This window comes from Labeo rohita, chromosome 5 (genome assembly GCF_022985175.1).
Source record: "Labeo rohita strain BAU-BD-2019 chromosome 5, IGBB_LRoh.1.0, whole genome shotgun sequence".
Lineage (NCBI taxonomy): Eukaryota > Metazoa > Chordata > Actinopteri > Cypriniformes > Cyprinidae > Labeo > Labeo rohita.
Genome location: NC_066873.1, coordinates 41,229,810 through 41,244,096, shown reverse-complemented (window position 1 = coordinate 41,244,096; position 14,287 = coordinate 41,229,810). Strand labels below are relative to the sequence as shown.

General features: G+C 33.7%; 1 protein-coding gene across 1 annotated transcript in view; it reads right to left on the bottom strand.

Annotated features, from left to right (window-relative positions):
- The window catches only part of ddr2l (discoidin domain receptor family, member 2, like), a 43,233-nt gene extending 30,621 nt beyond the window's left edge, over positions 1–12,612 (bottom strand). Inside the window, exon 1 of the mRNA XM_051110470.1 lies at positions 12,445–12,612. The gene's annotated coding sequence lies outside the window, so the exon portion shown is untranslated. The remainder of the gene's footprint in view (positions 1–12,444) is intronic.
- Positions 12,613–14,287: the final 1,675 nt, after the last annotated feature.

The window sequence follows — 14,287 nt, the reverse complement described above, 5'->3', positions numbered from 1 at the left end:
ATAAAACTTTACGTGAACAATAATGTTTTATGGCCAGCGATTACTCATGCGTGCCTTATTATTGTGGATTTTATACATAACAGTTGGTTTGATCAGCATAAACTCTGTGACATGAACTCAGTGACATGATTATCTAATGAAATGTTTTTGTTTTTTTTTTAAAACCACCAGACTCTTTCGCACACACAAACAAGCTATAAAACGGCCACATTACACAGAGGCTTCCATCCAAAACTTTAAAACTCATTTTCCACTTCTCCTGCTCCTTATCATTAATGGTAAAAAAAAAAACAAGCATCACTATTATTGCTCATGTTTAGGCTTACAGATTGAGACAAGCCTCTAACCCTATTATTAGTAGTATTACATTAACATAACTTGTCTCAGAGATGAATGAGTCCTTAAATCATGCGGCTTGTTGAGGAAAGGGGTTTTCCTATTACTTTACTAAGCATCTGGATGTGTGTTGGAGGAGCGTCTTCACACATACCTACAGAGAAGAATATCATAGACACATCAGTCTGAAACTGAAACAATGCAGCTCTCTGCATGATTAATAAAATAAACCTGAAATCACTATACGGGATTCAGATTCAGTGCTATTATCAAAATAGGTGGCCTATAACATGCATTTGGGAATGCAACATTCAGCAACCATCTCTCCAAACCATTAACAAGAAGCACTCCTTTTAGTTTTCTACCAAAATAAACATTCGGTGGTTGACTTATAGTACAATAGTTTTTTAATAATTTTAAAAAACTATTGTATTTTCAATCATTTTTATTTAGCAGTAAGTGTTCAAGATAATAGTAATGATAATAATAATTAGTATTATTACAAGAACAATTATTACTGTTGTTGTTATTATAATAGCAATTATATAATAATAACAATAATAATAATACAGCTATTATTATTATTATTATTATTACTATATGATTTTTCTTTAATACTAGATTTTCATTTCACCACAAAAAATGCAATAGTTTAATACTTTTATGCAGCAGTAGAAGTGTTCATAATAATAGTAATGATAACAATTAGCATTATTACAAGAATAATTATTACTGTTGTTGTTGTTATAAGAAGTTGTTATTTTCATTTCTTTTTTTACTATTACAATTATTATTGTTGTTAATTGTTATATTTTTCTTAAATACTGGGTTTTTTTTATTTCACAGTGAAAATACAATAGTTTAACATTTTTATTTGGTAGTGGTAGTAGCAGTAATAATAATGATACTACTTTACTTTACTACAACAACAACAATAACCACAACCATTATTGTTGTTGTTATAATATTAATAATAATAATACATATAATAATTATTATTAATAATATTAATGTTGCTGTTGTTGTTGTATAGTCATTAATATATAAATCACAACATTTAAAAAAAATCATATTGTGCAACCCAAACTATGGAAGCCAGTTCCAGCCACTGAATAAAAAATAAATAAATAAAGGAAGGTTTGCGACTTTATATCTCACAATTCTGACTTTATAAGCATCCTAGCATTGATGCAGTATGTTTTGAATGGGCGAACACCAATTGCGCTTTCTTTCTGGGTGTTCTGGGTGAATGCAAAGAGGTTGCTAGTGTGTTCCAGGTGGTTGCTAGTATGCTTTGGGTGGTTGTTCCGTGATGGAGAATATTAATGTTTCTAGAAGACAATTTTAATCAAACAGACTTGCAAGAAACTGAACATATGATGACAAATCAGTGTTCTGCAGATCAAAGCTCTAACAAAACTTCAGTCAAAAGCCTGAGCCAGACTTAACTGCTCGTCTCCAGAGCCCCTCTGATAGCAATGAGTATCAGCGCTGGAAAGACTGAGATAAATGTTAGTGTTGTTAGGACAGACAGTGCGCGCTTCACATTTGAGTGTGTGTTAAGTGCAGTGCGATTACTGTGGAGGGTCTCGCTCGCTCCCCAAACCTCAGACCACAGGAATGTGTCTGATTTCATGAGTGCATCACGCCCCAGCCATTACCCCAGAGACAATTACACACAAACCATCAGCAGCCATTACTTACAACTATCACAAGTTCAGTGAGTTTGGCCATTAGAAAACAACATTACAGACAAGCGATCAGTGATGGAGTACTCGAGTCCTGGACTCGGACTCGAGTCCGACTCGAGTCACTATTCTTTGGACTCGAGTCCGACTCGAGAATCCACTCTCTGGACTTGTGACTCGACTTGGACTCGCGGATTGATGACTCGTACTTGGACTCGGACTCGAGGATATATACAATCGGACTTGAGCATTCATCACTTTGTTTTTGACTAAATATGTTATAAAAAAATTATATAAGGTGTTACACTTTTCCTGTTTCGTGCCCAAGACCGGCCGCGATCTCCCTTCACAGACACTGCTACCTCTCGCTCTCTTTGCTTGACAACACACTCACTGACGTCACTCACTTTTACGCTCGTGCAATGCATGATGCATGATTCGCGGGCTAAATGTTCACATTTGTAAAATGCAGAAAGACGTGCCCCGGATCGTGAAGTTCGCCTATGCGAATTTTGCTTCTAATGCTGGAAAGAGCAGCGCTAAATGTTGTGTGTGTAATCGCACAATTGAGGAAAAGACTGGGACAACCTCAAACTTTAACAGACACCTGTCACGGATGCACCCAGAAAAGTAAGTAAAAAGCTTTCCATTGCCTAACGTTAGCTTTTTTCAAAAAAATATTATTGACTAATGCATATATGATAACAAACAGAAGAAGCTAGGGTTAATGTATGTCTGGTTCAGATTACAGCATTTTTTTTGTCTGTTGATAACTTAACGTTACTTGTCACTGTGCCAGATCAGATTTTTGCGATATTTGTCTGTTGCGATAGTCACTGTGTCAGATTAAACAGTCTCTCTCGCTCTCTCTGCATATCGTATTGATTTTTACGTTTTAAGTATCTTTAAAATACAGTGTCCTGTAAAATGCAGGTTTCTTTTTGATGAGGCCTCACCGTGCAAGATTGAGCAGTACCATGCTTTCAAATCTGATGCTTTTAAAATGCAACATGAAAATGCAGCATGATTAAACAAGCAATTTGTAAATTTTCTACGCTAGTTCTCAATCACAAGTTCACAACAATGGAAGTAAACACATGCTTTTGATGGCGTCGTAAAGTTGCAAAGTGTGTTGCAAAGTGTATATGTCAAATCAGTAAATAAACTCCCTTTGCAATTGTGACAGTGGTGTCATTTTTGTTTAATGTAGAACCTCTTTAATACATTTTATCAGTTTTTTGAAGGTCCCAGAGTGGAGACATGTAGGCACTCTCAGACTCGAATACGGGACTCGAGACTCGACTCGGACTCGAACACTGGGGACTTGAGACTCGACTCGGACTCGAACTCTGGTAATGGTGACTCGACTTGGACTCGACTCGGACTCTTCTTTGGTGACTCGGACTTGGACTCGGACTCGAACACTGGGACTCGAGACTCGACTCGGACTCGACAGTTGGTGACTCGACTACAACACTGCAAGCGATCAAGGCTGATAACGTCGATTATTTGTGCTACACACATGAATGACACTTCAGATCATTCAACTTGTGTTGGAACTTATCTGAGTGGTCAATATCTTTGATAAAATGGGCAAAAACATCCTTTAGACTTGCACTGAAGGAGGATCCGACTTGTATCTTGAGTTCAGGATATCACAGAGACTTGAGAATGAACTTTTTAGTAACACTTTAGGGACCAATTCTCATTATTAACTTGTTGCTTATTAGAATGCACATTACTAGCACATTGGCTGTTAATTATAGGGCACTATGATTTCCACAGTGTGGAAATGTGGATGGAATCACGGAATCCTGTCATAAAAACGGAACTTAATGAAGTTCCAAACGTAGGTTCGGGAGGAGCCTAATCATTCAGTCCTGTCAATCATCATTACAAGCCTATATAAGCAGCTCTCATTGCACCGTCCCAGCCTCCGTTCTTCCGGCATCCCTCCACCTCCCCTTCTCCTCCTCTGTTTCTGTTATTCACCCTCTAGATAATATCGCAATGGGGGGGGTCAAACTCTGCACTCAAGCTGTCATCATATCATATACAAACAGAAACTTACAGGCCTTCACAGCAACTCGTCAAAATACAAGTTTGTTTTAACTTAAAGGGGTCATTGGATGCCCATTTTCCACAAGTTGATATGATTCTTTAGGGTCTTAATGAAAAATCAGCTCTGCAAAAATCATCCCATTCTGGTCGAGGCTGCTTTAAATGCAAATGAGCTCTGCTCGCCCCGCCCCTCTCTACTTTCTGTGGAGTGACAAGCATGTTTACTTTAGTTGCATTTAGCCGCGTTAACCCGCTAAACTTGCTAACTAGCACATTATTAGAAAAGGCGATCACAAAGATTAATAAAAAAAAACCCTTATACTCACTTCTGCTGTAAGTGAAGCTCGATCACGAATGATTCGCACGAACATAGACACATTTATGTCGATCGGGAGGCGCATTCCCTTCACAAACAAACGTAATCTACTGCATCTTCAGCAGCTCAGATGTCGGAAGTAAATGACGAACACTACGTTCGTTATTACATCCAGCAACACAACACCTCAATCGCTCAATTCTTGTCTAACTTACATCCCTGCTCCAGCATCAAAACATGGAGGTTGGACTGTTACAACTGATTTGAGGTAAAACGCTCATGTCAATCAACTATTGTGGGAGCGGCCTCTGTCAGTGTGACGCCACAACGACAGGCAACTGAGAATGGCTCGATTTGAAAAAGGGAATATTATTTTTACAGATTAATTAAAAACCACTGCATGGATTTTTATCATTATAGGGTAGATTTGTACATACACTGCCAACACACATTAATGTTCAAACAACATGTAAAAGTGAACTTAGCATCTGATGACCCCTTTAAAGAAACTTCATCAATACATTTCTTAATGTAATGATAGTACTCCTACTACTACTAATTAGATTATTACCAAAACATTATTTTTTACAGAATATTTAACAAATTAATAATTAATCCATAACTTATTTGGCAGGAAAATGTAAATACACAACATATTATTTCTAGAAAAATAAATAATACATTCTTTTTAAAATAAAATTGGTTAATTAGAGATGCTTTTAATTATTAAAATGTAATGAAATCATTAAAACAGAATGCAGAAAAAATTTTTTTGGTAAAACTGAATTTGAGGGAAAAAAATATTTCATAGGGCTTTAAAAAAGCAAATTTTGTTAAACTTCTAATAAATTGCTGTTAAATTGTGTACTTTTTATGATTTCAATTAATTATATATTTTTTATTAATATTTTTTGATCTAACCATTAAAGCAGAGTCCACAAAAATTAAAACAGAAAAAAAACAGAATTTGGAAAAATAATAAAATGGAATTTGGAAAAAAAACAAACAAAACAGATTTCATAAGTCCCTATATTAGTACTTATAAAGCACTTTTAAATGCCTTATTCTGCATGACCATATTTTAGATCACTTAATTCTACTGCATACCTAAACTTAACTTAACACTCTATTAATAAGTAGCAAATTAGGAGTTTATTGGCTATCACATAAAGTGCTATATAAATAAAAGTGACCTGACAACCACGAAGCAACACCTTGGCAACCACCCACAAGACTGTATAATCTAAACAAGTTTCGGACAGGTAAATGCTCACATTTACTTTAGAAAATGTAAAAGTGCAGTAAAAAAAAAAAAAAAAAAAAAAAAAAAATTATATATATATTTATATATATTTATTTATTTGCTCAGCAATGATGCATGAAATTGATCAAAAGTGACTAATAAATATTTTAAATTCATTAAAAATTTATAAGAAATGAAAAATATTAAGCGGCACAACTGTTTTAAACAATGATAATAAATGAACAGCAAATCAGCATATTAGAATGATTTCTGAAGGATCATGTGACAATGAAGACGGGAGTAATGATGCTCAAAATTCAGCGTTGCATCACAGAAATAAATTACATTTTAAAATATATTTAAAAAGAAAACAGTTATTTGAAATTGTAATAATATTTCACTTTTATTATTTTACTGTTTTTACTGTATCATGACATAAATGTAGTCTCAGTGAGACTTCTTTCAAAAACATTTTAAAATCTTACGAGCTTCTAAACGTTTGAACGGTAGTATATTATCACAAATTGCGTGTTTTTGATCATTACACATAAACACGATCATGATTCGCTTGGCTCGTGTGTTTATCATACAGCGTGTTCTCAGCATGTTGATGAGAATACCCCATGAGCCATTACATAATTTGCAAGAACGGCACATCTTTCACCCCACTTGTTTCCGTGAATAAAAACACATGCACGTAGGCGATCAAACTAACAGTTCTGGAGCCCAAATGAAACCATCTGAAAGAAAATTGTGTGATACTTTACAGATATCGCATGATAGGGGGCCGCAGATATAATGTGCGTACTTAAGGAAGAAGAGGATGGAGGTTGCAGATGGTTTATGTAATGTTTGGCTCATGTAAAGGCCTGTCCAGTGCCGGGATTCCAGCCTTCTTGCTCATCTTTCTAAGGGGCCTCATGTGACTGACTGGGAAACACAGCAAAGCAACAAAAACATTAACAGCGCTAACAGACTCTTTGCTAACAGGGAGAATCTTAAAAAACATGCAGTACAGCCTATTTTCTTTATATTTGGAATAAATTAAAGGACGTATGTCAAAACTACCACGATGCATAAATACAGTACAATTTAAATAATGTATTTATTATATATCTAGTCAAATATTGCACTGCAAACATCATTAACAGCTTAAGTTTAAATCTGACTTGTCAATGCTGGGAAATGACCATGGTATAAGCAGGATAATGCATGACTAGCTGTACATTAGATAATTTTAATGCACGACGTGGATATAAAAATAATAATTTGAATTACATTTAAAAAAAAAAAGTTCTACTTTTACTTTTCTTTTTTTTTTTTTGCACTTACACTGTACCTTTAATGACAAAGTGCTACAAACAATGAACAGTCTGTATCATGAAAGAAAGTGTCATCTCATAACCTACCCAAATTCCTCTTACAACCAGCACGTACATGCATGCATACTGACAAAACATGCAAACCCCTGCAAGCATGCAGGAACGTGTTTGCCCTACTGAGCTAGAATTAAAGAAATGTGAATCCGTTCTGTTCACTCGCATCTGTGCAACATGTTTTGTACACACACACACACACACACACACACACACACACAAGTGCATGCATCACACTCACATTCCTATATCCCGGTGTTAAGGAACTGTAGTACAGTTCACTCATTGGCCTCTGCCGAGTCTCGCTGCCAAACATCTCAAATTATGCAACACAATAAACAATGTGCAGAGCAAAACCAAGAGAGCATCGCTGGCAGCTCACCAGAGAGATAGAGCACACAAAACCATAGCCAGAACCGACATTAATGTTGTAAATAATCTCATTCAACAGCCAGTTAGTCAGGTTAGATCGACCTCAAATGTACTTCAAGTACACCACATAGAGGGAATAAAACAGGATAGTAAAAACTGAGAAGTCTCAATGTATCCAAAACCAAATGCTTTGTTGCCTCAAGGACAAACTCATTGTGGTCACACAACTGCAGTTGAAGAAAACGTAAAGGCTTTAATTTATTCAGGAGTTCATGCTAAGATCTCTTCAATTTTTTTGAGCATGGAAAGAACCCAAAGGAAAGAAGAAACAACAATGGCAAGCAAATGTAGATTACCAAAATGTAGAACATCAAAGTTTGCAATCAAAAGTCAGAAATCTTAATCTGAATGAATAAAATTGTCTGTTAAATGCATAAAATAAAATAAAATGAAAAACACCAAAATCTGCAATCAGAAGTCAGAAATCTCTGAATTAATAAAATTATCTGTTAAATGCATACAATAAAACAGAATAAAAAATACCAAAGTCTGAAATCAGAAGTAAAAAAAATCTCAATATGAATGAATAAAATTGTCTGTTTAATGCATAAAATAAAATAGTAAATAAAAAAATACCAAAGTTTGCCATCAAAAGTCAGAAATCTCAATTTGAATGAATAAAATTGTCTGTTAAATGCATAAAATAAAATTCAATAAAAAATACAAAAGTTCGCAATCCAAAGTCAGACATCTCAATATGAATGAATAAAATCATCTGTTAAATGCATAAAATAAAATTAAAAATACCAAAAGTCTGCAATCAAAAGTCATGAATCTCAATATGAATAAATAAAATTGTCTGTTAAATGCATAAAATAAAATAAAAAATACCAAAATTTGCAATCAAAAGTCAGACGTCTCAATATGAATCAATAAAATTGTCTGTTAAATGCAAAAAATAAAATAAGATTAGATAAAATAAAATAAAAAATACCAAAGTCTGCAATCAAAAGTCAGACATCTCAATATGAATGAATAAAACTGTCTGTTAATTTCATAAAATAAAATACAATAAATAATACCAAAGTCTGCAATCAACATGAATGAATACAACTGTCCGTCAAATGCATAAATACAAATAAAAAAATAATAATGAAGTATAATATACCAAAGCCTGTAGTCAGAAATCTCAATATAACTCAAACATATCTTATTGAATTCCTTTAAGATAAATAATCTGAGCTACATCATCAACATTATTTTTTTATAGACTGTATTATATGTCAGTAAATAACTCATTTGTTTCTACTGTTATTCTATATATTCACGTAAATATATTTCTAAATAAGTCTATTGTTATATCCTATATTACAACTTAAAATAACTTTTACAGGATAATATTTGAATATATTTTAAAATGTAGTTTATTCCTGTGATGCAGAGATGAATTATCAGCATCATTACTCCAGTCTTCAGAAACTATTCTAATATGCTGATTTGCTGCTCAAGAAACACTTCTCATTGTTATCAATATCAGTGCGTTACCTAATATTTTTGTTGAAACCATGATACAATGTTTATGTTATAAATATAAAGTTCAAAGGAACAGCAATTACGTGTAATAGAACTATTTTGTAACATTATAAATGTCTTAACTGTCAGTTTGGATCAACTGAATGCATCCTTTCTGAATAAAATCACTTGGGTCAGATCTAAATTGTAAATAATGAGGTTTAGTTGCATTCTATGTTCAGTATTTTATGCTGGGCATTAGTGTATAATGCTTCAAATAATTCATCATCTTCCGTGGTACTTAAATATCACTCAACCGCTCCCTTTAATTTCATATTCCCTTCATAACAAACACATCCTCTCCTGATTCCCTGTTATGACATAACCCGAAAACATTTCTTCATTGACCTCGAAATGGCTTCAGCGATCGGACTGTTGCCGATACTGTCAAGTGTTCCGGTCTGCAGTAACTTTAAGAGATAAACGTCGAACAGAGAGCCTGATAATCAGACACAGACAGAAACAAGAGCTGCGAGCATGAGAAAATTTATGAGAATTTATGCTCAAGGCATTTTTCATTTGTTAGGCAACATCTGACCTCTTCTCTGGCATACAACACTTTCTTGCATCACAGGACAAAGAAAAACAGCACACTTAATAAAAAGCACAGAGGAAATCGCTGTTATAACCGGCTTTCCGAAGATTAAACTCAAGATGAAATACCTCAGATTCTCAGATACAAACGCTTCATGATTGATTGAATATTACTAACCTGTCGTTTCACATGAAACAGGTGAATATGATAAATTTCAATCAAAGATCTTTCAATCCATCACTAATTCCTAATAACCAATAGTCAATGAGGATGATTTAAAGAGATTTTGTGCTTCTTTGGTGATTTTTTCTAATATACTCAGTTCACCCAAAACATAATTTGCTAAAAATGCACTCATTCTAAGGCTTTCCAAGATGTAGATGAGTTTGTTCATGGGAACAGATTTTGAGAAATGTAGCATTACATCACTCGCTCACCAATGGATCCTCTGCAGTGAATGGGTGCCGTCAGAATGAGAGTCCAAACAGCTGATAAAAACATCACAATAATCCACAAGTAATCCACACCACTCCAGTCCATCAATTAACATCTTGAGAAGTGGAAAGCTGCATGTTTGCAAGAAACAAATTCAACAAAGACATTTTAAAATTTCAAAACATGCTTATTTGTTTTGGATGGCCTGAGGGTGAGTACATTTTCAGCAAATTTCATTTTGGGTGAACTTTTTCTTTAATGCTTAAGTATTTTTTTCTATAAAAGAGACTGAGGCTAGTTGTCACACTTACTTCAGTGCAAGCTGATTTCTTCAAGTCAATTTAAAGACCAAGTTAAACAATCATAAAATACACAAAACAATTCACGAAGCATTAAACATGGTAAATAGTAACAAATAAAAACATGAAACCAGCGTTTAGATTAGATAACTTGTATAAAATCACAGCTTATATGTGCAAACAACAAATGGTCCATTTATTTTTAAAAAACTTTATTATTATATAGTTGTCTCTTTCCTGAATGCATATTTCTATGGTTTTATTTTGTTCAGTGTTTACTTATTTACTCAAAAGCTACTAAAAAAGATGCACAGACTGTTTTGAATCATATGAACACAGCTCATAAAAAATAGCTTTTATATGGCTGACAGATGGACCAGTGAAGGAAACTTGTACTTATTACGTGAATCGGTTCTTTTGAACAGTTAGATTCAAAAAACATGTTTAAAAAAATAATAATTTAGCGATTCTTTTACGACATTACCTAATTAGTAATCACCGTCTGGGATCCAGTCACTGAAAAGATAATGCTTATATAATGTTTAGATAAAAAACTGTTTGTTAAAACAAATTATTAGTGTGGAAGTAAAATTGTATTAGGACTACTTCATTTTCACCACATCAGTAAAACAGCACACTCGAATCAAACTTAAATTCAATCTATCAGAAGTTCGGAATTATGGACATGTGATTCGATTCTCAGTTCAATGAGTAAACGAGTCTCACTCACAATGAATCCGAATTAACATATTCGAAATTGAAATAGACGGTTCTCCGATTCGATGAGTCGTATGAAAATGGTTGACTCGATAACCGTTGGGATTGATTTAGTCAGATTCGCAAACGAATCGTTTAGACCGGGTAGTGAACCGACTCCGAAAACAATTCGTTCACGATTCTGACATCAGTCGTGCAAAATCCATAATTTAAAACATTTAACATTTTTTAGCAGTAGTCATGATAACATCAATCAGTTCTGGTTCTTAAAAGTAAAATTGCAGCCTGATTTATAAAACTGGTCGTCAATAAAACAAACAAAACACATAGCAACAACTCTAACAGGCAAAGTACTAATATTAAAAACACAAAAAAATGAGACAAAAGATGCGCAGACTGTTTTGAATCATATGAACACAGCTCATAAAAGTACCTTGAATATGGCTGACAGATGGACCAGTGATGGAAACTTGTACTTATTACGTGAATCGGTTCTTTTGAACAGTTAGATTCAAAGAACATGCTAAAAAAATAATAATTTAGCAATTCTTTTACCACATTGCCTAATTAGTAATCACGTTCTAGAAGCCAGTCACTGAAAATATAATGCTTACATAATGTTTAGATAAACAGCTATTTGTTAAAACAAATTCTTAGTGTGGAAGTAAAATTGTATTAGAACTACTTCATTTGCACCCCATCAGTAAAACAGCACACTCGAATCAAACTTAAATTCAATCTATCAGAAGTTCGGAATAATGAATCGCATATGTGATTCGTTTCTCAGTTCAATGAGTAAACGAGTCCGACTCACAATGAATTCGAATTAACATATTCGAAATCGAAACAGACGGTTCTCCGATTCGATGAGTCCTATGAGAATGGTTGACTCGATAACCGTTCGGATTGATTTAGTCAGATTCGCGAACGAATCGTTTAGACCGGGTAGTGAACCGACTCCGAAAATGATTCGTTCACGATTCGGACATCAATCCTGCAAAATCCATAATGTAAAACATTCAACAGTTTTTAGCAGTAGTCATGATAACATCAATCAGTTCTTGTTCTTAAAAGTAAAATTGCGGCCTGATTTATAAAACCGGTCGTCAATAAAACAAACAAAACACATAGCAACAACTCTAACAGGAAGAAACAAACTCTTCAAGGCAATACAGTGAAATAACAGCCACAAAACACTTCACTATTCTACCGAAACAACCCCTTCAAACACCAAAAAGCACCTGAGAATTATATTGTCAAAGCATTCACACTTTTTTACACAATCGCTTGTATATGAAAGATGATAAACCTCCGCTACTGTCTAAGAAAACCGTCCAAAGTTGCCAAAACAAAGTTTCTGAATCACCTCGGGTTCAACAGCAGCACACATCTGATCTGAGTGTTTCTCAATCGCAACAAAGAGTTCAGAAAAATCAACAACTTCAGTTTGTCTTCAGAAACTTCATTCGCTTTCGCTTTAAACTGACTAAATACCTGTTTTCAGGATCCTGACAATCGTTTATCCCAACGAAATCACATCCGAAAGTCAACGCGCCATTACAGATGTCGAGGCATTGTGTTCAAGAGTTTATGTTCTTCAACACTGTTACAATGCATCGGAAGATCTGCTGCAGGAGAAGAAGAAAAAAAAACGGTCCAATGTGATTTTTACATCACATCCCTCTTCCGGCCGCTCGAAGAAAGGAGCAAAGGATGTAACGATGATCAGCCGAGAAAATACACGTAGAATAGAAATATATATTAAAAATATTATTTGACTGTATGTATATTATTTATAAATAAATAGAATAAACATTTTATTTAAACACATTATTATATTATATTATATTATATTATATTGTATTATATTATATTATATCATATTATATTATATTATATTATATTATATTATATTATATTATATTATATTATTTTCAAAAATCACGTTTTTTTTTCATTGTGTATTCCAATTAATCTCAATCGAACTGGAGTTGGGTTATTTTGATTAAGTAAAAATAAAAATAAATAAATAAATACAGTTAACTAACATAATAAAACACAATAAAAACATAACATAATAAAAAACAGTTTAAAAAAACAAAACTGTACTGCTGAGTCTCTGCAGGTTCAGTAGCCAAATGTTTTATATGACATGCATAGACATATATACATCATTTGAAAGCTGAATAAATTTGTTTGTTAGGATAGGACAATATATGGCTGAGATACAACTATTTGAAAATCTGGAATCTGAGGGTGTAAAAAAAAATCTAAATATTAAGAAAATCCCAATGAAGTTCTTTGCAATGCATATTACTAATCAAAAATTAAGTTTTGATGTATTTACGGGTAGGAAATTTACTAAATATATTCATGGAACATGATTTTTGGCATAAAAGAAAATTCGATAATTTTGACCCATACAATGTATTTTTGGCTATGCTGCGAATATACCCATGACTGGTTATGTGGTCCAGGGTCACATATTGTCTCGTTTTCCTCCTCTGATCATTATATCAAATCATAATTTTATAAGGATACACAACTGTTCAAAAATTGCTCCTTTAGTAACTATTCCACAAGATATATAGACTGGGGCAGGGAGTAAAAATCGAATATTGAGTCTAAAGTCCAATCACAAATGCCTGATTTCTCAAACATCAAGTTATATATATATATATATATATATATATATACACACACACACACACACACACACAGTCTGGTTTATTATCTTTGTGGGGACTCTCCATAGGCGCAATGGTTTGTATACTGTCCACACTGTATTTTCTATCCCCTTACCCTAAACCTAACCCTTACAGAAAACTTTCTGCATTTTTACTTTCTCAAAAAACTCATTCTGTATGATTTATAAGCTTTTGTACCCATGGGGACCACAAGCCGGTCCCCACAATGTCAAAAATTTCAGGTTTTACTATCCTTGTGGGGACATTTGGTCCTCACAATGTAGCAAAAACAAGTACACACACACACACACACTCACACATGTGTGTGTGTGTGTGTGTGTATATATATATATATTTAATTTATTCATGTTATTATTTGATTTTAATTTTTTTAAGTGCCTGATTTCTCAAACATCAAGTTATATATATATATATATATATTCATGTTACTATTTGATTTAATATTTTTATGTTTTTATTTACTGTTTTATTCTAAATGCCTACAAATAGTTTATTTCAGCCAGTTACCGCTGTAGTTGCTCATTTCGTCCATCAGAGAGCAGCACAGACTCATGTTTCGGTCTCTCTGACAGCTGTGATGCCTCTTGAGGGCAGCAGCTGTTTCGACACATTCCTGAAAAGATCTCTCC